General features: G+C 42.8%; 1 protein-coding gene across 14 annotated transcripts in view; it reads right to left on the bottom strand.

Moving 5' to 3' along the window:
- The window catches only part of CELF4 (CUGBP Elav-like family member 4), a 725,820-nt gene that overhangs the window by 347,358 nt on the left and 355,581 nt on the right, over nt 1-22,881 (bottom strand). The gene's annotated exons all lie outside the window — the stretch shown is intronic.

Raw genomic sequence — 22,881 nt, 5'->3', positions numbered from 1 at the left:
AGTATTTAGATGATGAGTAAAGCTACTAGTCAGTACAGTATAAAGAAGCTCGCACACTCAAAGAGGTTACACTGATCCCACAAGAACTGCTGAAGGAACAGTGGCAGACTAAAGCATATACTGTATGAATAATTGTTTCCAAAGAGGACAAAGACAAAGAGATGGCCAAGGAAGTCAAGGTCAGATTATTACTATTTCTTTGACTACAGCAGCCAGACAGCTCTCAAATAGTTGATGTGAACAGCTCTAAAAGAACAATGTCATTAAAAACCAACTTCCAGAGCTTAGGAAATGATATTGCTGAAACACTTCCAAAGTCTTGGCAGGTGAGTATGAAGGTTCACACTGTTAAAAACTAGTGTCTGTAATTACTGTTTTATTCCACTTCAGCAAATTCTCCATTTCCAGAGAAGCCCAGTGATAAGGATAGAGAATTGAATCAACACACCTTCTAGGATTGTATAAGCCAGCAACCTTTGCCTTGGTCATAGGAAGATCAAACAGAAACTTCTAACTACATTATCGCTAGCCAGCTCTTGATACTGCTATTTCAACAACGTTCACACCTGTGTCTATTAGTCTCATTAATACTAATCATTTGCATTGTGAAATGGAGCCTGGTCCCAACTTGTAAAGGGGAAATTGGCTGTAGAGCAGCAACATCACAGCCTAGGTCCTGGTTCAGCAGAGAGCTTAAGCACATGCTTAATTTTAAACACAGGCATACAACCTTTTCAACTCAGCATGACAGGAGCTTGTGCTCAACCTGCAGCATGGGGCAAGGAGGCAGCAGATGGGAAATTGGCACAGCAGGGACTGACACAGCATGGTTAGCTACATGTTTTTTTGGTTATTTATACCTGTAGGGATGAGTGGGGAGGGAGGGAGGGAAAAGGAGAGAAGCAAGCATGGAAACGGCAGGAGGAGGAAAGGAATGAAATCAACACATTACACATTGAGGTATAAGGACTAAGAAAAGTTTCCTGAAGAGACAGATTTCCCAGACAGGGTTTTGTTGTTGTTGTTGTTAGGTTTTTGGTTTTTTTTCCCCCATTTTCCTTTTTTTTTTTTTTTTTTTGAAAGGAGTGCCATTCAAATAGCACAGTGGGATGAAAATGCTGTTTGCTAACAAGCAAAGACGTTTAGTCACTGGAGAAAGACTCGAAGGAACAGAAACGGAAGGTATTCTCACAAAGCTGGCGAAATGTGTGAAATAAGCCCTATTTTCAAACAAGCACCTTCTACTAAGAAGTGAGCTACTCAGACTAGTATGTAAATGTCTCCCATTGAGCTGAGTGTATTACAGTGCAAGGAACAGCTAGTGCCAGGCTCACCACCACTGGTGCTACCTGATGGAAGTGTGTTTGTTAGCAAAACAGAATAGGAACTGCAATTGCCTTCTTCGTGATTGCACTCTGATCCCTTCTCCATGCACAACATTCCTAGGTCTAGGAGGCAAACAAAGCCTTCAGTCCCCTCATTTTCCAAGACTAGATGCTTACTTTAAGTCACTTGGGAATGGATGCTGACTTTGTGTAATGTAAAGTCATGGTCCCTAGTCAAGGAAGTGTGGTCTGAATGTTGATATCATCATTGCTAGTTCAACTGATTTTAGTATCATAGAATCATAGAAAGGCTTCCGTTGAAAAGGACCTCAAAGATCATCTAGCTCCAACCCCAGTATCATCAGCAAGGTTGCCACACACTAGAATCAAAAAGAACTTTGTCTTTACCTGGTTAAGAAGACAAAGAGTATCCATTTATGCTAGTCCATAGCTCTCTGGCTCCTGGCAGATGCTAAATGCTGTTTTCTGTCCAGACTTTCCGGAGGGGCTTATCCATGCTGGAGGTAAGAAAGCAGCATGCCCCCAAGAACAAACTCCTATCAAGACAGTGCTTTCTCCATGCCAAGGCTCTTGTGAGTCAAATATCTCATGGGACAAACACTGAGGAAAACAGACACCTACCTACATAGAAAATGGGTGGGAAAAGGAACAGAAGCATGGGGAATGCAGTAGACCCCTTCACAGTCTTGTTACCCACTGGGGGTAAAAAAAAAAGGAAATGAACCAAGGACACCAATCCCCAGGTTAACACTCTCCCTGCTAGATTACAATGGGCCTCTTTGAGAGATCTATGCCAGGAGTTTGTTTGCAAGGTACTTCACCACTGACCCAAGAGCCCCCTGGAGTATGCTGGGTACACTTCAGAGAGCCAAATCTCTGCGTGAAACCAGCTCTGATAAAGAACAACTCTGGTGGCCAAAAATGCCGCAGTGATTTTCAAGCAGACTACAGGCTAATCCCTAGGATCATGATTAACATGTTTATTTTGCTCAGTTAAGCAGATTCTAATGTCCAGGGCTGGGTGTAAGCATTGCTAAGAAGACAGTCACTGAGCTGCCAGCTCTGGGTTGCCTTTGGTCATCTAGATGGCCAACCTTGACTCTATAACAGCCCCGAGCTTTTGGAGGGTGAGGAGGTAGCTTTCTATCCCTTACTTTTTCTTTTCATTTATTTCATTTTCCAGATCTGAAAGATGCTCTGTTCTGTCACTGTATAGTCTTCCCAAATAGAAGACCATTGTTCACTTTAATTAGTCACTTATTGACTTAGATTCAGGCAGTACATTTTCTTTTTCATTTCACATCTAAAGAAATTATCACAGCCCTGGTTAAAAATGCCTCTTGGTCTCAGTGAGTAGTAAAAGACAAAGAATTGACAGAGATCAAGAAAATAGGTCTTCCCTTCTTGTCCAGATGCTGTCAGGTTCTTCAAACTGAAGGGAGCTTGGTCTCTTGGCCATTTGTTTTCTTTTTGCTCTTAGAAGAATAATTGAACCATATAGCTTTGAACTAATAATTGATTCACTTAATAGCCATATAAGAGAGCACTCTGGACATTTCATGACTCTGAACCATGATATTTACTTATATATGACTTTTGTGCTAGTTTTCATTATCAGTGTTGCTTGCTTTACACCTTCCTTTCACCTCTAAGCACATGGTGAAGAGGGTATAAACCATGAATCAGCTTCAGGAGAAACCACACAGTGCAGCACTGTCAGGAAACCAGAGCTCAGCTACAGATTATGAAGTACAGAACAGGAAATTTTCTTGTGTACTTTCTGCAGAGCACCATCCTGCTTCTGACACAGTCTAGATCCCTCGGAAAACTTCAGTGCCCTTTGGATACCTTCCCACAACCAACCATTAGGGTTTGCTGCACACAAGCAGTCACTAATAGCATCACGGGAAATGAGTTTAATTCAAATTGCACATGCAATGCCAAGTCCTATCTTCAGAGACCTATGCAAGACAGTATGTGCCTTCTCACTGCATGCGGTAGTCACTGACATTCTCAGTGATCCCTTAACTGTCCTCTCATGCTGCTTGGAAATGCTGTCCATTTTTAATTCTTGGTGTTTAACCAGCCCCAGCATGTCAATAACTGAGTGACTCAAAGGTTACAGGCTCAAGGGATAACAAAGGTAGAACAAATCCTGCTTGGGGCCTGAAGACACCTTAGACAAACTCTGGCTGTCTCCATGTTTTATGATTTCATGTCTTAGCATCCCAAACAGAAATAAGGGAATATGGTCCCAATAAGGAGAAAAGTCAACTGAAAATGAAGATGTAAGTAAATCTGAATAAGTCAGAAATGTGGTCATCATCTAGCATGCCTTCTGCAAAAATAAGATAGAAAAGTGTTGTTGAAACACCGAAAATGGTTGGCATTTTTTGCTTGTTTCAAAATGATATATTTTTTTCTATTAAACTGAGAGAACTGGACTCACCCAGGAAGAGCATGTGACTGAATTTCAGGAAAACTTAGCAGACTTTCTGCCTCTTCTTCTCTATTGGTATGTTTCTTTTGCTTGTTTCTTTGTTTTGGAAAACAAAAGGTTTTTGTTTCTCATTTGCTCTATTTCTCCATATCATTGTCTCTCTAGATGACAGGCTTTCTGGAGAAGAGACCACACCTCATGTTCCCACCATGCTCAGCACACTAGGATCCAACAGTGATCAAAACCCGTGCTCAGGAGTGAGACCTTGTGCTGGTGCAAATTGTAGCAGAGATTGCACAGAAAAGACCAAACCAGCAAGACATATGGCTTCAGTGCTTAGTCTGAACATACATTTTGCATGACCATGGGCAAAACCAGACCATTAGTCTATAGTGTCACAATACTTGGGCGCTTCAGCACAGCCAGGACTGTCTGCATGTTACCTCTACCAGGTACCTATGCCAGAACCGGGCAAGTCTTCCCAAACAAAGAAACTCCTGCATAGACCAGGTGACTGGTCCACAGCAGTGGTTAGTTTATCTGGGTACAACTGGCACAAGACTGCAGTGAGGAATTGTGCCCAAAATGGGGTGCTTAGATTCTGCTCAAGAGAGGCAATATGCTAAGGAGTCAAATGTGCTCAAATTGCAGTGGGTTGACCCAATAGTAATAGGTCAGTTAAATGAATATCTGGGCAGATAGGTTTTCATTAATCAAACAAATGGCTTGAACAAATAGTCATTGAAAACATCTAGACAAGCCTGGAAGAGTGCAGCTGTTAGCATTGCATACTACATTATCACCACATATTTAGATTGTTATTAAGTGAACTTTAAGTAAGGTATTCTTCATTTGTCATTTTCTCCCTGGTGAATTCAGCTACCAACACTGATTTCTTTTTCTTTTCTTTTTTTTTTCTTTTTTTAATCTGAAAACTTGGCTATTAACTTTTCAAAAATTATTAATCTGTTTTCACTCCATTGGTAGCAGCTTTCCCCCACCTTCTACTTAGCTTGTTAAAACTCAGAGCTGATTAAATATGACACAACAGTAAAATATTACATAAGTGCAAGAGAAAATTTTTACTTCATTATCTTCACAAAGTGAGTCATCTTGAATATGACACTGGCTTTGGCTCCATTTTCTCTCACTTTTTTGCTCTAGTTTTATATTTAATCACAGCTTTTTTCTTCCCCTCTTTACGCATATGATTTTGTTTTTCAAATCCACAGCAGAACGATCCAACTTTGTTCTTGTGCTATTAATTAACACCACGCTCTAGCTTCCAACATACTTAAATGATGAATAAGGTTAAATTCCAGACAACGTTCTGTACATTGCCATCAATTAACAATTTTCGAAGCAGTGCTTCATTAATAAACATTGATCAGTAGAGCCCTTGTGTGGAACGCATTGAAGCTGAGAATTTGTACCACAGCCTCTTTTATATGTGTGCCAGAGTGTGTGGTGTGTGAGCGTATGCATCAGCGTGTACATGTGCATGTGTGACAAAAATCAATGCAATATCCTAGGAAACTCATCAGCACATCATCTCCTTAAAGGTTAATTAAGAATTTGAGGAAGAACAGAGGGGCTGAAGCAGAGGTGATGGACATCCATGTCTCTCCAGATCATTAAGTACTAATTAGGTTTGGAAAGTCTATTGAGCTTCCTTGGTCTCATCAAGCCATGTGATGGTCCCTGGATACCTCAGTGTGAATTGCCATCAGCACTATATCTCTCTTCATGAACAGGATGCACTTCAGTCTCAGGTGTGCCTGCTTTCTCACTTTCTGTGTGTATGCCTCGTTTGGTATATGTTATTTTATTTACTGTATGAAAACTGTATGAAAGATACAGACTGTTACAAAATCACGTGTAATGCAGCATTTTTTGCTTACAGGGTAAAAAGGGAAAAAGAGAGGGGTAAAAAAGCAAGAAAAAATCCCGTAGGGCATAAAATCAGAATGATCAGGGGAAAAACTTACAAGACCACATGAACCCTCTTGCTGTGCTGGAAACTCACTTAATGAGGAGTTCTGGAATGGCTTCACCTTACTTAAGTTATCTGAGATGGAAGTGGGGCAAGAAGGGAGCTCCATGGTGAAAGTTATCAGAGCAAGACCCCACCGTGCAGTTTCAAAGAGACCACAATATGTATCTCATTAATTATGTCAGACACCTCTTTTAGAACCCTTAGCAAGAAGTGCTGCACTGCTAAATGCAGAACTGGTGGCGGTTTTTTCAGAAATGGCATCCATGGGTCAGGTACCATTTTTAACTTAATTTTCTGGGATTTCAGTATTTCCCATTCTACAAGTTTTACAGGGACAGACATTGTTCAAGATGTTTCCTTTAAATTTAATTGAGATGCTTAGCTACAGCCAATCTGTGCCTGGAAGAAAACTTCGAGGTGCTCAGGGACTGAGTCAGCTCCCAGTGCCAATGTGCAAAGTAATTCAAACCAGATGCCAGTGACCAGATAGGTTCTGGTGACAACCAGTGTTGGTGGAGCTGTTAGACAAATACACAGCAGTTGTTCTGCTGTGAGGGTTCCCTGAAGTTGGTAACTCAATAATGCTAGTCAGTTCTAGCTTTCAGGTAGTCTTATGCTGATGGTATGGCATAAAGCTGCTGAAAGGTAAAAGAAGAATGGATCTAGTAGCACTTCACTGTTGATCCAAATGTTTTAATGCTTGGGAATATGCAAGAGGTGTTATCTTAACATATGAAGAGCTAACCCTTAGTTAACATGCTGACTCCCTTTCTCAGGATGGAGAGAAGAATGACGTAACTTTAGACATTAAGACCAGTGTAACAAAATGGTATTGGAAAAAGTTCTCCTCTGAGTTGGCATTTTCAAGGAACACCCAGTATAAGAGAGGATGTTGACTCTGGGGACAGTTGTCATTGCCTTTTTGATCATAATTGCACCTTGACTTTGATTGCATTCGATGGAATGGAAGTTAATGGTTCACTGGCTCAAACTGTTGCTCTGCCAATACTGTGCTATTAACATTTTGGTTATTAATAGCCCATTCAGTTGAATTAGCAATGTCACAGGGGTCCAGGGAGCAGTCTAGGAAACACTGGGACGCAGACTTGTTTAGATGCTTCTGGAATTAAAATCAACGCCCGCACACTGTCATCACCACTGCCACCCAGTTGTCAGCAGGAGATGGCTGAATTGAAAAGCTGCTGATAATGTTGCAGCCTGCGCGTCTGCTCCCGAATATCAAGGACCCCTTGATAAACCCACTGCAATGCCTGGAGCACTTCATCTGCAGGCAACTTGCTCTCTGCAATATGGAGAGGATTGCCACTAATCCTACCGCATTACTGTTCACTTGACAGAAGTCGCCTGAAACAACTTGCGTCTGTTCTTGTCCTGATTTGCTGTCGGTATTTATTAAGAGCACTGTGTTTAAAATGGCACACAACGTAGCCTGCAGATAACATCTTAAGCTTCCTGTCTATACCAACAAAAAACCAAACACCCCCTCCTGAGAAAATCTCCTCCAAACATTGTCACTCCCCACTTTGCTCAGCCATGTCACCACTGCTGCTTCCTCCCCAAGAGGTTCCTCTGAGAGCAGTGGTGGTAGCAAGAAGCACTTTATCTCTGATTTTACAGATATTCCTGAGCTGTTGCTAAATAATTTTTAAAATCAAACTTAGTTTAAAGCTAAAAATTGATATAAAACAAAATGTTAGCCACTCAAATTAGTTCTATTTTCATGACTTCTATAGAGAGAGGTTTTGCACTTGCAACATCTGTGGTCTTCTGTTGACTGACAAGACCTTTACATTTCTCCCCTTTCTGACATAACTGAACATTAACCTCCAAGGACATAAAGATATTATAGCTTCTCTGAGCATTCAGTCTTAACCACCATGCTTATGAATAAACAAATGGTAATGGTCATGTGGCGTGGATGCTAACTTACCAAGAAAGAATAAAATCTGACTGATTCAATGGATCTGATTGTCAGATTGAATCTACAGAGTTTGACATCTTACATGAAAAAGACTATAAAACATCCTTACTAATTCCTACGCTGATTCTAATTTGTGTCTGGATATATTTTAGATGCATTGCAAATCCTCTGAAAAACAAACAAGCAAACAAGAGCTGCTAGTAAGCATCTTTGCAACACGAATTTTCCAGTTTCCAGTAAGAACCTTATAGCATTTCCAGATTAGGTGATTAGAACTGTTTCTCCTAGCTTTTGATATCTCTTGGTTTCAACACCATCACAGAAAATCTGTTTGAATAACAGAGGAGAGTTCTCAAACACATCAGCTGAGAGAACCTTCTTTTGCATGTCACCTACCCCAAAGCTGTGGCTTTTCTCAAAACTATCATAAAGCAAACTAAGCTTGAGAGAAGATAGATACTGTCATGTCTGGTCTGGATGTCAGTGTACTTTTGGCATAGGGTAATAGTGCCAATAGGGAGGTTTATACTGTGAGAATTGTCCTAGACAGAAAAGGAGTTAAAGTAAAAAATGACTCTTTTGATCTTAGTCATGCAGTGGAAGACAAATCAGTGGAATATCTTTCACTCTGACTTTAAAATAAAGCACAGTATTGCAAAGCAAAGATCTGTGCATCCACCTAATTCGTGCAGCATCTTAATATTTGTCTGGGACAAGCAACATTAGGGATGGCAGACAGTAATGGCACGTTCAAATGAGGGACAGATGGCTGTCCAACACTGACACCGCAGGTGTCTGAGACTTTTAATTTCAGTTTTGTTCAGGGAACCTTTTGCTCCCCAGTCCCTTGCTACCACTGTCAAACTTTTCCAGAAGCAGAAAAGAATGCAGGGACAATGTGATAGAAGTACAGAAGGTGCTAGAGCCATTTGTTAATTCATTGGGGAAATCAGTTCATCAGAAAATACAAACTGGATTTCTGGGAAATCGCATGGGGGGAAGTGTGTAATACAATGGGTGTCTGGAAGACAATGCCAAAATATCAGCCCTAAATCAGCCTGTACTAGTTTCATTTGAAAGCCTCAGCTCAAAGAGAGATATAGGGTCTCTGGAACCACAGAGCCTAATCTGCTGATGTCCTTGTAGGGCTCAGTGGGATGAGATGGAGAAGAGATGAAAAGGCTTCCTTGTACTTTTAGGTCTTTAGCCACTCCTGCAAAAACAGCTAAGCTTGGAAGCTTTAACTATTTGATACTACAGATAGGAATGTCTGTGCCAGTAGAAGGCAAAGTTTTTGGTAAGCTCAGCTCAGAAGTTTTTCCTTGTGTGGTCCACCAAAATATTTGTAGGACCAAATATTTTTAGGACCAAATATTTTGTAGAGCAAAACCCTCTGTGAGCTCTGAAGCCAATGAAGCCTGTCTTTCTAAGGGTTCGTACCATGAATCCCAATGATGCTTAGATTTTGTGGTATCTATTTTGAGGTGTGCTCCAGCACATCCTTTCTTCTCTTTCTGAAAAAGTGTAGTGCTCAGAACTGCAAATAACAACATACTCCTCTGTGTGCCCTCAATAGTATCTTCTCTGGGAAACAGGGAAGATGGGGTGAGCAGAAGGAGGAGATCATTTGTACATCTGCTCACTTTGAGATATCAGCATTGTGGGATATCATTCTCCATCCGAGGACTGACAGGGACAAAATCTGTCACATTGTAGGTCTGGAATCTGCATGAGCTTTAGACCTAAATCACTGTATCTGCTCTCCCTGAGCAGGAGAGGAAGAGGGAAGGGATAATGAGTGGATACTTGAAAATTCTTATAATTTTTCCTTTATAAAAAGGACAAATCCTCAAAAGTGCTTTTCCAACTTTCAGATAACATCTTTTCTCTACCGATCAGGAAATATCAAAAAGATTTCAAAAGCAACTTACTAAGAATAGATCTGTTTGGAAATATTCTTTAAAAAAAAGAACGAAAAAAAGGAGAAGAAAATTTCAGTTGCTCATTTTTGACCATCCTTTGGACTTTCCCTGGAGGTGTCCAAGAAATGTGTAGATGTGGGACTTAGGGATGCGGTTAGTGGGCATGGTGGGGATGGACTGGTGATTGGATTAGATGATCTTAGTCATCTTTTCCAACCTTAATGATTTTACACCTTAGCTCACACTGAACTGCAAGTCCTGGATACCAAGTACTTCAGCTTTCATGGAATGCTATGAATAAATAAGCACTTTTCTTAGCTCTCCCTAAGAGCAATGGTATTTACTCATCCTGGCTGCTGGGCATGCTTAGCTGTCCTGCTTCTCGGAAACAGGCAATGCTGCTGGGGTATATTCCCACCCATACTACCAAAGTGCAGAACATCCTTCTAGCACTGTTCAGGGAAATTGCATGTAGCATTCTGACAAGGCATGTTCTTCACACTGCAGATGAATGAACTTAACTTTACATCAGCAGTTTATCCATGATCTGTGCAAATTCTACTTTATTTATTGGAAGGAAAGAAGTACAATTTGGTGAAATTAGTTCAGATGCTTTCTAGTTTCCTACATTAGAGTTAGGCTTGCCTGTCTTTTGCTGAGGTGAATAGTCTGATTCCAATTTTTGTAAATATACTTCAGATGGTCTCTGAGAGTTACTCCGCACTGCAGAGGAATGAGTCATGTTGTTGCTTTCATTTTTACACTGGGGATACTGCTCCTGCCAGGATCATGCCATTTACTTGGAGAACTAGTCAGCGCTTCATTCCTATTCCAGATCGTCATCCTCCCCTTCCATTATCCTCTTTCACTGCCCTCTGGGAGCACTAGGACAACATCTTTCTATTGTCCTGTGGAGATAGACTTCAGGTGTCTGATGTTACCTGATTCCTGGAAACTGAAGGAAAGATAAAGCCTAGGAAAATAAAACCTGTTCCCATTAACACCCCGAGCACTAAATATCGTCCCTTTGTGGTAGCTGCATCATCATATTACTACGCTGTATCGTGCCATGATTTTTTGGGTGGAAAGCTGCCTATGCAATCCACAAGCACTGTTGGAACAGCCCAATTTTACAAGCATAAAGTATTATGATTGCATTGATTTCCATCATAAATCATATTTTCCATCCTCTGTCTCTCTTTCCTTGCACTGACTGAATTAAGCCTTGGTGTTTTCTTTAGCTGCTGCCAGAGCTGAGGCTTGAGATGATATTAGGGTAATGATGATAAATTTTACCCTCAAGCCAAACCATTTCCACATTACAGATAATGTTTTTTTCCAAATAAGTTCTGTTATTGGAATCCAGGACCCACCACATCTGCAGGCTCAGAGGCTGCCTCAACACAGTCTCTTTGCTGTAATGGGTTTATAGATTTGAAAATTTGCTCTAAACAAATAAATGAGAGAAGAGAGGGAAGAATGAATGAAGAAACGGAGAATCAACTGAAAGGATGAGAGAAAGAAGAGATGGAAAGGGAGAAAAAGGCAAAGGAAAGAAAATATAGGGGAATGAAGAAATAGAACAAGGGAGGAAAAAAAAACAAATAAAAAGAAAAAAATAGGTGAATGTATTCAGCAAAGCACTAGCAAGCCTGCTGCTGTGTCTTAAAAGGAGCACAGCTGAGCTGGTAAGACCCACATCTGTGTGTTTTGCATTTCATTCCTGTCTTCTTCAAAGACCATGCAATTTTCTGGCATCTCAGTTTGGAAAGGCCCAGCAATGAAATCTCAGTTGACCTTGCAATGGGTGAAACTGAGGAAATCTCACCCAAAACTGCGATCCATGCTGTGGCCTCAGTCTCAGTCTCAGGTAGTTTTTTACTGGTCTGAGGTTATTCTCCATTTTATTTTATTTTTTTTAACCTGGAGCTACTGCAAAGCAGGTCAGCTGACAACCTTTGTCTCACAGGAATTCAGACTCTGCAGTCAGGCCTGAAGGGTAGTGCCCCATGCTCACCAGAGAAGTTTTGGGACATTCGAGTAAGCAACTGAGGGAGGCCAACTCCTTAACTTACTTCTTCTTCAGAAACTATAAAGACAGCCAGTTCCACAAGTCACTGTGACAGTTCACAGGGGTATTCCTGTATCCCTGTAGCTCAGTAACCCTCACTGATGTTCCATACCACATTAGTAGCACATGTCAATAAATCCTATGCTCCCTGTGTGGCTTGTAGGCAACCAAGTCCCCTTCTGCTCTGCTCCTCACATTCACCAGACCATACACACTTGAGAGTTTTTCTGCCAGTTGCTCTACTGAGTGAGTGAAGTCCCCCATGGGGGAGCATGGACAGAGACATCTGCTTCAGCAGCAGCTAGCCCTTGGAAAGCTGACCCAGAGCAACACAGCAGTTTTGAGCAGCTCTGGCTGGGGACATCACCTGGACGCACAGACACTCTTGTGTGGAAAAAAAAACAACAACACATAAACAAAAACAAAAAAAGCCACCTTGATTCCTATTCTGTTATTCTCATGGTTTGCCCTGCCAGGTGAGATTTTCCAAGGAAGCTGTTTAGCATCTGCCACCACTTGTACATACAGTGAAATAATAGTTTCCAATCCTTGGCTCATCTTGTGCTGTAAAGCTGCATCTCATTAGCTTGCACTGTGACAGTGGGATTCATCTGAATGAAAACAGGTATGTGTAACAGAGACCTCTTCATCAGAGGTGGTCAGCCCAGACTCCCTTTAGAGTCAACGGAGCCAAACAGGCATTCGTAGCTCGGGATTCAGCTTATTTTATGATGGACATCTAAGTAAGTCAAACAAATTCCCCACTGGCTCTAAAGGGAGTCAGGGGTGATTTGCTTAGATAAAGCAGCCACATCTCAGATTAGAAGAGTTGCATGCAGCTGAACCTGACTTCTTACTGGTCCAGCTGCTTACAAAGGGACAACTGACTCGTGCTGTATTTGTGCAGCTTACATAAGCATCCCTAGCGTGATTTGAGCTGGCAAATAATACTACTGCACAATGAAATAAGCATACTGAACAGAAGAAGCAAAGAGGTGTCTATCACAGGAAAATTAATTTAATCACAGTGCTGGAATATGAAATGAAGGTGGAGAAAAGGTGAATCCCACGTGGTTTGCTAAAGATATTCCTTGTTGTGCTCTGAAAGGAGGCGTGATCTCACTGGCAAAGGCTGACTTAGCATGACAAGCCTCTGGGCTGAATTCTCCTGAAAAGGACAGAGTAGAGCCCACAGTTTTAAGCTCCAGAGAGGTGTGGAATCAACACTCCGTGCAGACTTTGACTCTCAGTCCTGGACAAGTCGGTGGGTCCTTGACTTTTACCCTGAAGCCACACAGGAATTGCAAAACAATCCAGTGAGCTAAGGGGAAAAGTTAGACTCGCAGGATTTTTATCTGGGCATTCTAGATCTGCACAGAGAATTGAGTAGTTTGGAGTAGAACAGAAGTAAAGCTAGTGACTGAAAGCTCTGAGACAAAGCCTCTCCCATTGTGTCTGGTATCTGAACCCACAGCTCTAACAGTAAACTAAATAGGTCCAGGCATGGTCTTAGGCACAGTATGGAAAGCACCTAAGCAAATTCATCCTTAGCATAATCCTTGTCATGATTTTAGCTGATGCCAACTAGTGCCCTCCAAATCCATGCCTTAACAATCAAGGCAGGCAGGATGGGACTCAGTACCCTGATGCAGCTGTAGGTGTCCCTGTTCATTGCCAGGGAGTTGGACTAGATGGCCTGTAAGGGTCCCTTCCAACTCAAACAAATCTATGATTCTATATAGGGAACAGCTCAGACTGAGAACAGTCCCAGATGAACTCTAAATAAGGGCACTTTGTCTTGAGAGGAAAAGAGTTTAGCCACATGGTTGGGCTCTGTTCTGCACCACTTTGCCTTAGGGCCAGAGAACAGGTTCTGTCCCGTTCCCTTACTGATCCTGCCCAGCTAAGCTGACTCCTGTAAATGTTTTACTTCATGCTCTAGGTTCCAAAAGAGCAGACGAAGATCTGATATCCTGATTCACATTTGTTCCTCCTAACCTTCCCCCCATAAAGGCAGTACTCTGCCTGCCCTGGAGGTTGGAGTTATTGTTCTTCTCAGCTTATGTCAGAAGCCCTCATTGCAACAAGCCTGGGCAATGCTGAAATATAACCTGATGCAGATGGCTGGGGCCAGCTCTGATTCTGGCCAACAAATTTACCGCAGGGAGAAGGTAAAAAAGATGAACCTGCAGATAGGTAGGCAGGTGGCAGGCAGTTTATTTCATTGGCAGTGCTGGAGTGCCTACTTCACGGGATGCTAAATGCAGTAAGTGGGGAGGAGGACAAATTTAAGAGGGAAGCAGTCAGTGCTCTTCAGGGTATAAAGAGAACATCCTGTGCTTCCAGTGAAGTCTCAAAAAAGGGAAACACCTTCAGAATGCTGCCTTTGCAAGGTCCATGTATTTATTATTCATATAAGCCCCTAAAGAGATGATCTTTGAGGACATTAGTCATCTGAGAAAGCCAGCAGCCCTACCACATCCCTGGGATGGCGCTGCAGATGGCACGTCCTGGGGTAGACATGCCAGATGATATATCCTTAAAATTGGGCTTAACTGCTTTACTTGCTCACCTGGATGAATCAAACTGGGATCCGGCAATCCAGCCAGCACCCTACAATATAAACCTTTATGCTACTCTGCTGCTTCAGCCAGGACCATGAGAAATATGTGCTGTTCTCCATCATTCCTCAAAGCTAACTGCCTCCTGGTACTGCTGACTAGCAAAATTAAACCTCCACTTTTAATCTATATCACTAGTATCAGCCCCAAACTCTCCGAGACTGCAGCAGGATGCCAAAACAGGGTAGGGCTGAGAAATGCGTTCTCCTCTATCCCCTTCTATTCTACAATTACAAAATAAGCAAAGGCTTTGTGTGCATCCTTTCACCTGAAAACTGCCTCCTTCTTCACCTTGCTCATTGCAGGAAAGAAAAATGGCAACAGAAATGTGCAATTTAAGTGCAGTAACACACAGATTTATGAAGCAGAACTGCTTTTCACAAGTGGAATGACTGCATGGGAGATCACCAAAGCAGATGATACAGTGAGAGAGTTGAATGACAGGTGATGCTGTAGCTGTGCAAACTGAAGCAGCCATAAAGGTAATCAAAACTTAGGGCACAAACCTGTGCACCTGCTGGTACCAGGAACAACAGCTCTAAGGCAGCCAAGAAGAGCCTGGAGCCATGTGTCCAGAAGCTCCAGGTCCCTGTACAGTTCTCCCTTCTCTGCCTCCACAAGTGGACCAAAAAAACAAGTCCTTGTTTTTGCACTGTCTGATCACTCTGCAATAGCAAAGGTAGGAGTTTGATTGCCTTCCCCCGATCCTCACGGACAAGGTACCTAGGAGGACAAAGTCACTACCACATTTATTAACAACCAGCATTGCTGCTGGCAGTCACACCACAGGGAGAAGGATTAGATAAAGCACAGAGAACAACCCCATCTTCCACCTTGTAAAGGAGCATTTATAACCCAGTGTAATGGAGCATTTATAGTTACTGTCGCTGTACCAGACAGCTTCAGTCTGCTGAGCTGTGATGCTGGGCCTGGTTTTGAATGAAAAGAAATACTAAACTAAATTCTGACTATGACATGGATGGTGTTTTATTTCTTTTGAGCGTTATTTTGGTTTATCTTGCATTTGGTTTGAAGGATGGTTCAGTTTGCCAATAAATTTCATACCAAGATCTCCATGAGAAACACACTAAAAACCCCCAACCCAACAACAACAACAACCCTTTCTTCTGCTGTTGCTGATAACAAGGCGTATTACTTCCCAGCCTGTGTTTGGTTTCAACACTGTATAATCTCTCTCTGTATAAACTGTATAATAACCAAGACAGCTCTGACTAGAGTTACCCTATAAATGATTTTGTCCTTGATGTTTGTTCTGACTGGAGAGGTGCCAAACTCTTTGCCACGTGTTTAGGTACAGGTGGTAAATAGGCTTTTTGGCTGGTTCATAGGTAATTCACAGGCAGTTTGCAAGGGAAAGCCAAGTTTGCACCCAATGGGAAAACAGAACAATTTGAAAAATAACACTACTGTGAGGTTAACATTTTGGTGTGAGGCTCATCATTTTTTTTCCCTGGTTTGACACAGGTTTGACTTTCCCCTTTTGGTCTTTGTTATATCAAAACACCGAACGTGGGCAACAAAGCATTGCATCAGCTCCTCTCATATGAACATGTAGCTCATGGTAAACTGCACCTATCCTTTGCCATTGCCTCTCCCAGGCATCTGCTCCTGATTCCATCTTGATTGGTGCCCAAAGTTGAAGAAGGCTGAGAGAACCATGGCACTCCCAAAATGAGTGAGAGTGTCTCCGTTTAAATTAATGGTTATGAATCTTCCATGATTAAATTTAATCTAGAAATGAAGAGGAGAGGGAGATACAGAAAAGCCTTACTAAACAGAACAAAGAATGGGAGTGATCTGACCAAACGCAGATGCCTATAACTGAGACAGGCCCCGTCTACTCAATGGAGATAATTAGGCATCGCTCATGAATCATCTCACCCTAACGAGGCATCTAAAATAGGGTAGATGAATCACGGTCCAGAAACACCTATTTTTCTCCTCTCACTGTTAAAGCCTAAGGTAACTATCTGACACAGAGACATCTACACTGCAGGCTGTTAAAGCTAGGTGAGATGAATAATAGAATATAGTAAAACATAATAAAAACAATTTTTAAAAAATACACAACAATACAAAAGCCTTTCTTGAAGATTTTTAAATGGAATAGGACACGTGTGAATGTTGCCTGACATAGATATGGCTGAACCAGTAGATGCAAGAATCCACTGAATGTTGAAAAGGACAGTTAATGAAAAACTACCTTGATGGAAACTGTTCACAACTGCTGCTATGAAGATCCATGAATTTCCCTTTGAAACAAATGAAGCACTTCTTGTTTTCCATTGGGATAGTGAAGCACTGCATCTTCTTTGTTAATTTGAATGTAAGGCCTAAAGACTTACGAGTTTGTCTTCTTTTTTAATTAATCTATTCCAGTATTCCTATAATTAATTAAGATGAACCAAGGCTTTGGTCTAAGTAAGGAAGACTTATTCAGGAGTGAGTGTTTTCCACATACTCTTTTCCTCCAATTTATCTCAAATTTCACCTTTCAAGACTCCTTTCCCTTTAACAAAGCCAACTTAGCACAAAGAAACACAGAATGGCTAAGGTTGGAAGAGGCTTTTAACACCACTTAGTGCCAATCCCCTGCCATGGGAAGGGGCACCTTCCACTTAGCGCAAAGCCCTGTCCAGCCTGACACGGTTACAGCATTACTGCCTCAAATCTCATTTAAAAAACAAAACAAAAAACAAAAAACATTGCTTATTTGAGATTTCACTTAACAAAACTGATCAGAAATGGTTTTAAGTGATAGAGGGGGGAGATGGAGAGTCCTTGGTGTTCTGAGGACCTCTCTGTAACAGAAGTACAATGACTGATTTTAGAGAAACCCGTGTGTGTCTTAGGACCTATGCTGCAGACTGCAGTGTATCCCAGCAGAGCATCCCAGCACGCACACAAGCTAACTGAGCCATAAAGGGGAGCCAGCACAAATGATCTCAGAGGTATTGGTGCCTCCTCCGACCCAGGATGAAGTCCTGCCTTCCTGCTTTTGCTTTGCGTTAGCCACATTAAATCACACTCCTGACATTACTGGAGTTTATTTAGGGTAAGATCGACAAGCATATTCTCTTCACGATGTCCTTGTGTTGAAGCTGACAACAAAGGACACTGGTTCTTGCTTTTATTTTGGAGGTGAAGAGTGAATTTTTGATACAAGACAAAAGTTACCTGGAATTATACTGAAGCTCAGCATCTACCTCCTAGCAAGCCAGGCACTTCATCTAACAGCACAAGCAATGTAATTCTATGCTAACTTAATTCACAGAGCACACCTCAATCACATCTAGAGGATCCAGACACAAACAGCACCAGGACACAAGGTCTGCACCCACAGCAGAGTGCTTTTGTTCAGAGCTCAGTCATACCACTCCAGCAAATGGCCCCCAAAGCCAGTGACAGGAGTGATGCACTTTCTTGTTGCACGTGTTTCCCCACTTGTGTTTTTTCCTTACTTCTCTGTGCATCCTGCCTTAACAAAGAAACCTGTATGCTGCCTGGCTTGTCCAGCATCTCCTCTCTCCTGCAGGCTCTCCCACACCTCCTTCATCTTCTGCAGCAGCAGCTGACCTGCTTTGAGTGCAGCTGCTCTCCCCTCTGCCTCTTGTTCTGAAAGCCCATAGCAGCACTGCTACTGCATCGTTCAGATGCAAACCAAGACCACCGCTTCCATCCTCTTCAGAGATGAGGCCCCTCTGCACTCTCATCTCCCTAAAGAGCCGAAAACAGTGTCACCTGAGCTTCTTCTTTTGCTAAATAATAATAATACATTCTTAACACATCACCTGGTGTTCCAAGCAACGTGGAAAGTGCTTTAGAGAAGTCTGTTAAGGTTTAGTTGAATGCAGGTTGCTTCAGAGCACTGTTTGAGGCCGCTTGCAATTAAGATATTTTATAGCCCCCTTTGCCCCCAACACACAGGCAGGGGCTCATAACCTGCTCCTTTTCATTGTTTCTTTCCCTTTCCATCTCTTTCTTTACAGGGCAATCGCTTCATTTGGGGATGGATGTAACAAACAACCGACTTCATGAGAAAAAAAGCCACAAGATGGCATTATAGAGCAATTAAACTGAAAGTCTGTGCTGGAATTTGAGTTTCTTCCCTCGCTGGCGAAGACCGAATCATGAGCAGCCGAACTGTGCTCACTGTAAGAGGAGACAGGTGTTTCAGAGCAGTTTCCAACACATCCACTGTCCCTTCTGTTGACGGTCTCACCTGGTTAACTCTTATTAACATTTCCAAGACTTCAGATGAAAACCCTTCAGGAAGCAGAGGAGAGCGCATACCTCTTCATCAAGCCTTTGTTAGTGCTATTTTCTTCTTAATGTGTTGTTCTCTTTGGTTTTCCCTTACTCACAGGTGCATGGTACATGAGCCCATTGGCTCTGAAGGGTGTAGATGAGATATAAACTCCCTGTTTTGGCTGCAGCACATGCTGCAAACACATTGGAAGTATGTGCAAGCATATCGTGGGCCTGATGGAGCAAAGGAGAGGGTAAGGAAGAGAGTAGAGGATTTGCACATGTGTGTGATATCAATGGGAATAGTGTGCACATGTAGACAGGCTGCATGACCATCTCCAGATGGAGACATACATGGTGTGTTGGTATGTCTGCGCTGTGGCAGACTGTGAAGGAGCAAAGCTGGCATTGGAAATCTGTTGTGGGGAATGGCTGTAGGTGCGGCGTGCACCACTTCTGCTGTACACACTGTGTGGGTGTCAAAGCACAGGATGAATGCGCTGGCAATTTTCATGACTTAACAGTCTCAATGGTGGAAAGCAGGAGAGTGCAGAAAGGGATATATAAGGCACTGGTGTTCATGTGTTGTGAGAGGCACATCCATGTGCTTCTTTTTTATATCAGTCATAATCGTTTCATGTTTTGGACAGTCACAGCCCATCACAGCAGTGAGAGCAGGAGGGGAGCCAGTAGCATGCTGCCTCACACCATAGCACTTGTCCTAAGGGGGAAAGATAAGGGTGAAAAAACACAACCCCATTTCTGACTTTCCCTGCAGCTCAGCAGAGAATGCAGCACTCGCAGAAACAATCGAGCTGCTCACCAACACCTGACACAGCCTGCCTTATTTCTGTAAATAATATAAAGTCCCCTTTATTTCACATCGTGCATTGTGGCAGGCTAGGCCAAGGAATGCATTAGGGCTGATTCCTTCGAGCATCCTGCAAAATGAGACAGAGCTCAGGCTGAACACGCTTCAGAAATCAGCGATTTGAAATAAAAGCTGGGATCACCAGACCTCTCCAGCCTCTCCTCTCTCTCCCTAATGGTCAGTGAGGGCAGGTGCTGTTTGTGCTGGCTGCTAGTGAACAAAGAGATGCACAGGTACAAATGCAGCTGCACTATACGCAGTGCTGTTTGAAGGGGTGTGTGAAGAAACTACTTCTCTTTTTGTTAGAAGTCAGCTTCGCATTGTTATTTTTATTACTCCTACCATCATGTTTACAAAACCACTATTATTAACTTATTTCTTAGTCAAATGAGCTAAGGAAATCTTTGATTTTTTTTTCTTCTCTTTTCTTTCTTTCTTTCCTTTTTTTTTTTCTTTTTTCTTTTTTCTTTTTCTTTTTCTTTTTTCTTTTTTTTTTTTTTGGCTATAAAAGAGCTAATAATTTGCCGCATTAGGGCTCCGAGGAATTGATGCGAGATTATTCCCTGTTGGATTACTTTCTCAGCGCTTTGTCCAGCTTCATTTTAATATTACTCATCATCATTTCATGTTTGCATTGTGCTCCAGTCAGGGATCATTTCAGTGTTGTATTTCCTTGAACACAAACCTCCCAAGAGCTTAAAGGCAGAGTGCTCAAGAAGAGAACACAAGGGTGAGGCTTGCTGTGCATGCAGGTGCTGTTTTCTACACCAGTCCATGCCACAGCATTCTTTCTCTGCCTTTCTACCACTCCCTGCAGCCCTGCACTGAACAACTCAGGCTAATTTCTGTTCCCCACCAGCCTTCCCATGGCCATGTGTTCCTGACAGCCCTCCCAAACCAGTTTTTGGTGCTCCTTGGTGCTGTGATAGTTCAACCATCAGTCCCATAAAAAGCTGTTCCCACTGTTGCTTTTTGGTTTTGTTTTAGTTGTTCTGTTAATTTTCATCAATTTAATCAGCTGATTTGGCCCAGGAAAGCAGCAGAGATGATCATAGAATCATAGAATCATTGCGGTTAGAAAAGACCAGTGAGATTGTCTAGTCCAACTATCAACCCATCACTACCATGCCCTAATTATGGTGGACCAACTAGGTCCCTCAATGCCTCATCTCCACATTTCTTCAACACTTCTGGAGACGGTGACTCCACCACCTCCCTGACGCCATGGAAAGGGATGTGGCATGGACCAGCCCGCAGAGGACACAGCTTCTGCACCACATAGGGACACTCAGCACGTGAAATTCTGCCTTCTCAAAAGCTGTCAACATTCTGGGGGGAGTCTATCCTTTTCACTGGCAGCCCATACATAAAAGCAGTGTGATCTACCTATGTGCTGCTCATGTTAGAGTGTCCTCCTCTCCCCTTTATGACCTAAGCTGCTTTGAGCTTCCTGCCCAGTCTAGCACGTCTCAGCTTTAAAAGCACTGGTTTCTGAAAGGGATCATGAAGCTAGATGACTAGTGTGAAACAGAGAGACCAATGCCCCAGTTGAGGAAAAAGCCCTCAGATTTCAAGCCAAAGGTACTTGAAGAGTCAACATGGGATGAGAAAGAATTGAATGCAAAAAGCCAAAGGAAACAACTGCAGATAGCGTGGCTGCCTTCATCTGTGGCCCTCTTCCTAATGCAGGAGTATGCAAGTCCATATGTGGGATCCCAGACCCTGTGCTACTACTGACATTGCTATAGTATCACTACTGATGCTGAAAAATGTAGACCTAAGCAGAGAAAGAGAGCAAAAAGGAGATGTCTGGGGAGCTGAGATCCCAGTAAAATGATTCCGTGGCATAACTAAAAGAGGAAGGCATCTCTAGCACTAAGAGCCCAATATCACGGTTATTCATGTGATGTGAAGAGACAGCTCTGCACAATGCCTTAGAGAAGAAATCCCCTCCCAGGAACACTCTGAGGTCCTGATTTAGCACAGACTTAAAAATGCATTTGAGTTTCTCTATCTCGAGTGACGCTGACTTCTGCATGTACAGCACAGCTTTCAGATCGCACTGGGGCACGTACCAGCTTACACCCAGCGAGAAAGCAGACAGAGGCACGCTGCAGTCACTGAGGCTGGGGGATCAAGCTGCCTTCTTTAGTGGCCATTCCTTTGCTGCATGCACCTTTTGGTAAGGCAGCATCTGCTTCAGGCCAAGACAGCTGAGCCGTTATGTGGATGAGATGACAGCCCTTATGTGTGCACTGGGAGAGCTTTGCTGAGCCCCTGTCTTGGCTCAGAGGAACTCAAACTTTTCTCTTGTGAAAATCTCCTTTACGGCAGCCTACAAGTGAAACCATCAGAGAGGGGACAGCGTTGCACCCTCTACCCTGTAACCCTGTAGAACTGGTCGGAAGGGACAGAAGGAATATATGAGCAGAAGAAAGGAGGGCAATGGGTACATCTCCACAGCTCAGAGAATAGAAAGCACACCTCGGAGTGGGATAGTTCATGCATTTGCTTTCTATCCAATGCTGATTTAATGTAAAGTATATTCAGAGAGATTTTTTAAGTGTGAAAGAGAGGCCGGGCTATTCTTCAATAATATGCACTATGTATATGGTTGCAATAAGAAGAAAAATGTTTTATGCAATTATTATAGAAGACAGTATGATTAGACATGCAAAGAAAGATAGAAAGAGTCAGAAAGGCAGAAACATAAAGGAAAAAGGCAGAGAGCTAGCTCGCTGTTCGGAAAGCTGAGTATTATGAGAAATTATTGTGTAAAGCAGTAGTCGTGTAGAACAATAGATTAGGGAGAAAAAACCCTTAGCCTGTCACTGCGGAGGAAAAGTAGCGCAAGTTCAGGAGGCAGCGAAGCATCCAAAGGATGGTTGAGTGGGTTAATAATGTCACAGCAACATAATCAAATTAGTAATGCTACCGTGGCGATGTGGTCTAGTCTATCAAGGCATTTACCTGGTTACATTGTTCAAAACAACAGTGCTGGGGAGGCAGAGTGCTCCAGATGTCCTCCCCATCCTGCGTGGGCACATGCTCTCCACAGTCACATCAGTCATCGCTGGGAGAGAGGGGAGTTAACAGGGCAGAAATTGCTGCCCAGCTCTGAGCCCCATCGTCCAGCTGCTGTCTCCCCAGTTCTTCACTGGGGAAGAGGTTCAGGGCACGCTGGCACAGGAGCACAGTGCGCTTCCCGAGGCAGTCCTGCAAAACGGTGCTGGCTTCAGGGCAGCATCAGCCTCCAGGCATGGGTGAAGCCAAGGGGGGAGAAATGGGTGTCCTACAAACCAGAGCGTGCAAATACACACTGGGATGTGTCAGAGTGGTTTGTGTGTACATAAGTGTGTGAGACCCCAGGGCCACACAGGCTCTGCTCTAAATCTCCAGAAGC

Source organism: Gallus gallus, chromosome Z (assembly GCF_016699485.2).
Source record: "Gallus gallus isolate bGalGal1 chromosome Z, bGalGal1.mat.broiler.GRCg7b, whole genome shotgun sequence".
NCBI classification, from domain to species: Eukaryota; Metazoa; Chordata; class Aves; order Galliformes; family Phasianidae; genus Gallus; species Gallus gallus.
This window is presented reverse-complemented; position numbering and strand designations above follow the sequence as displayed.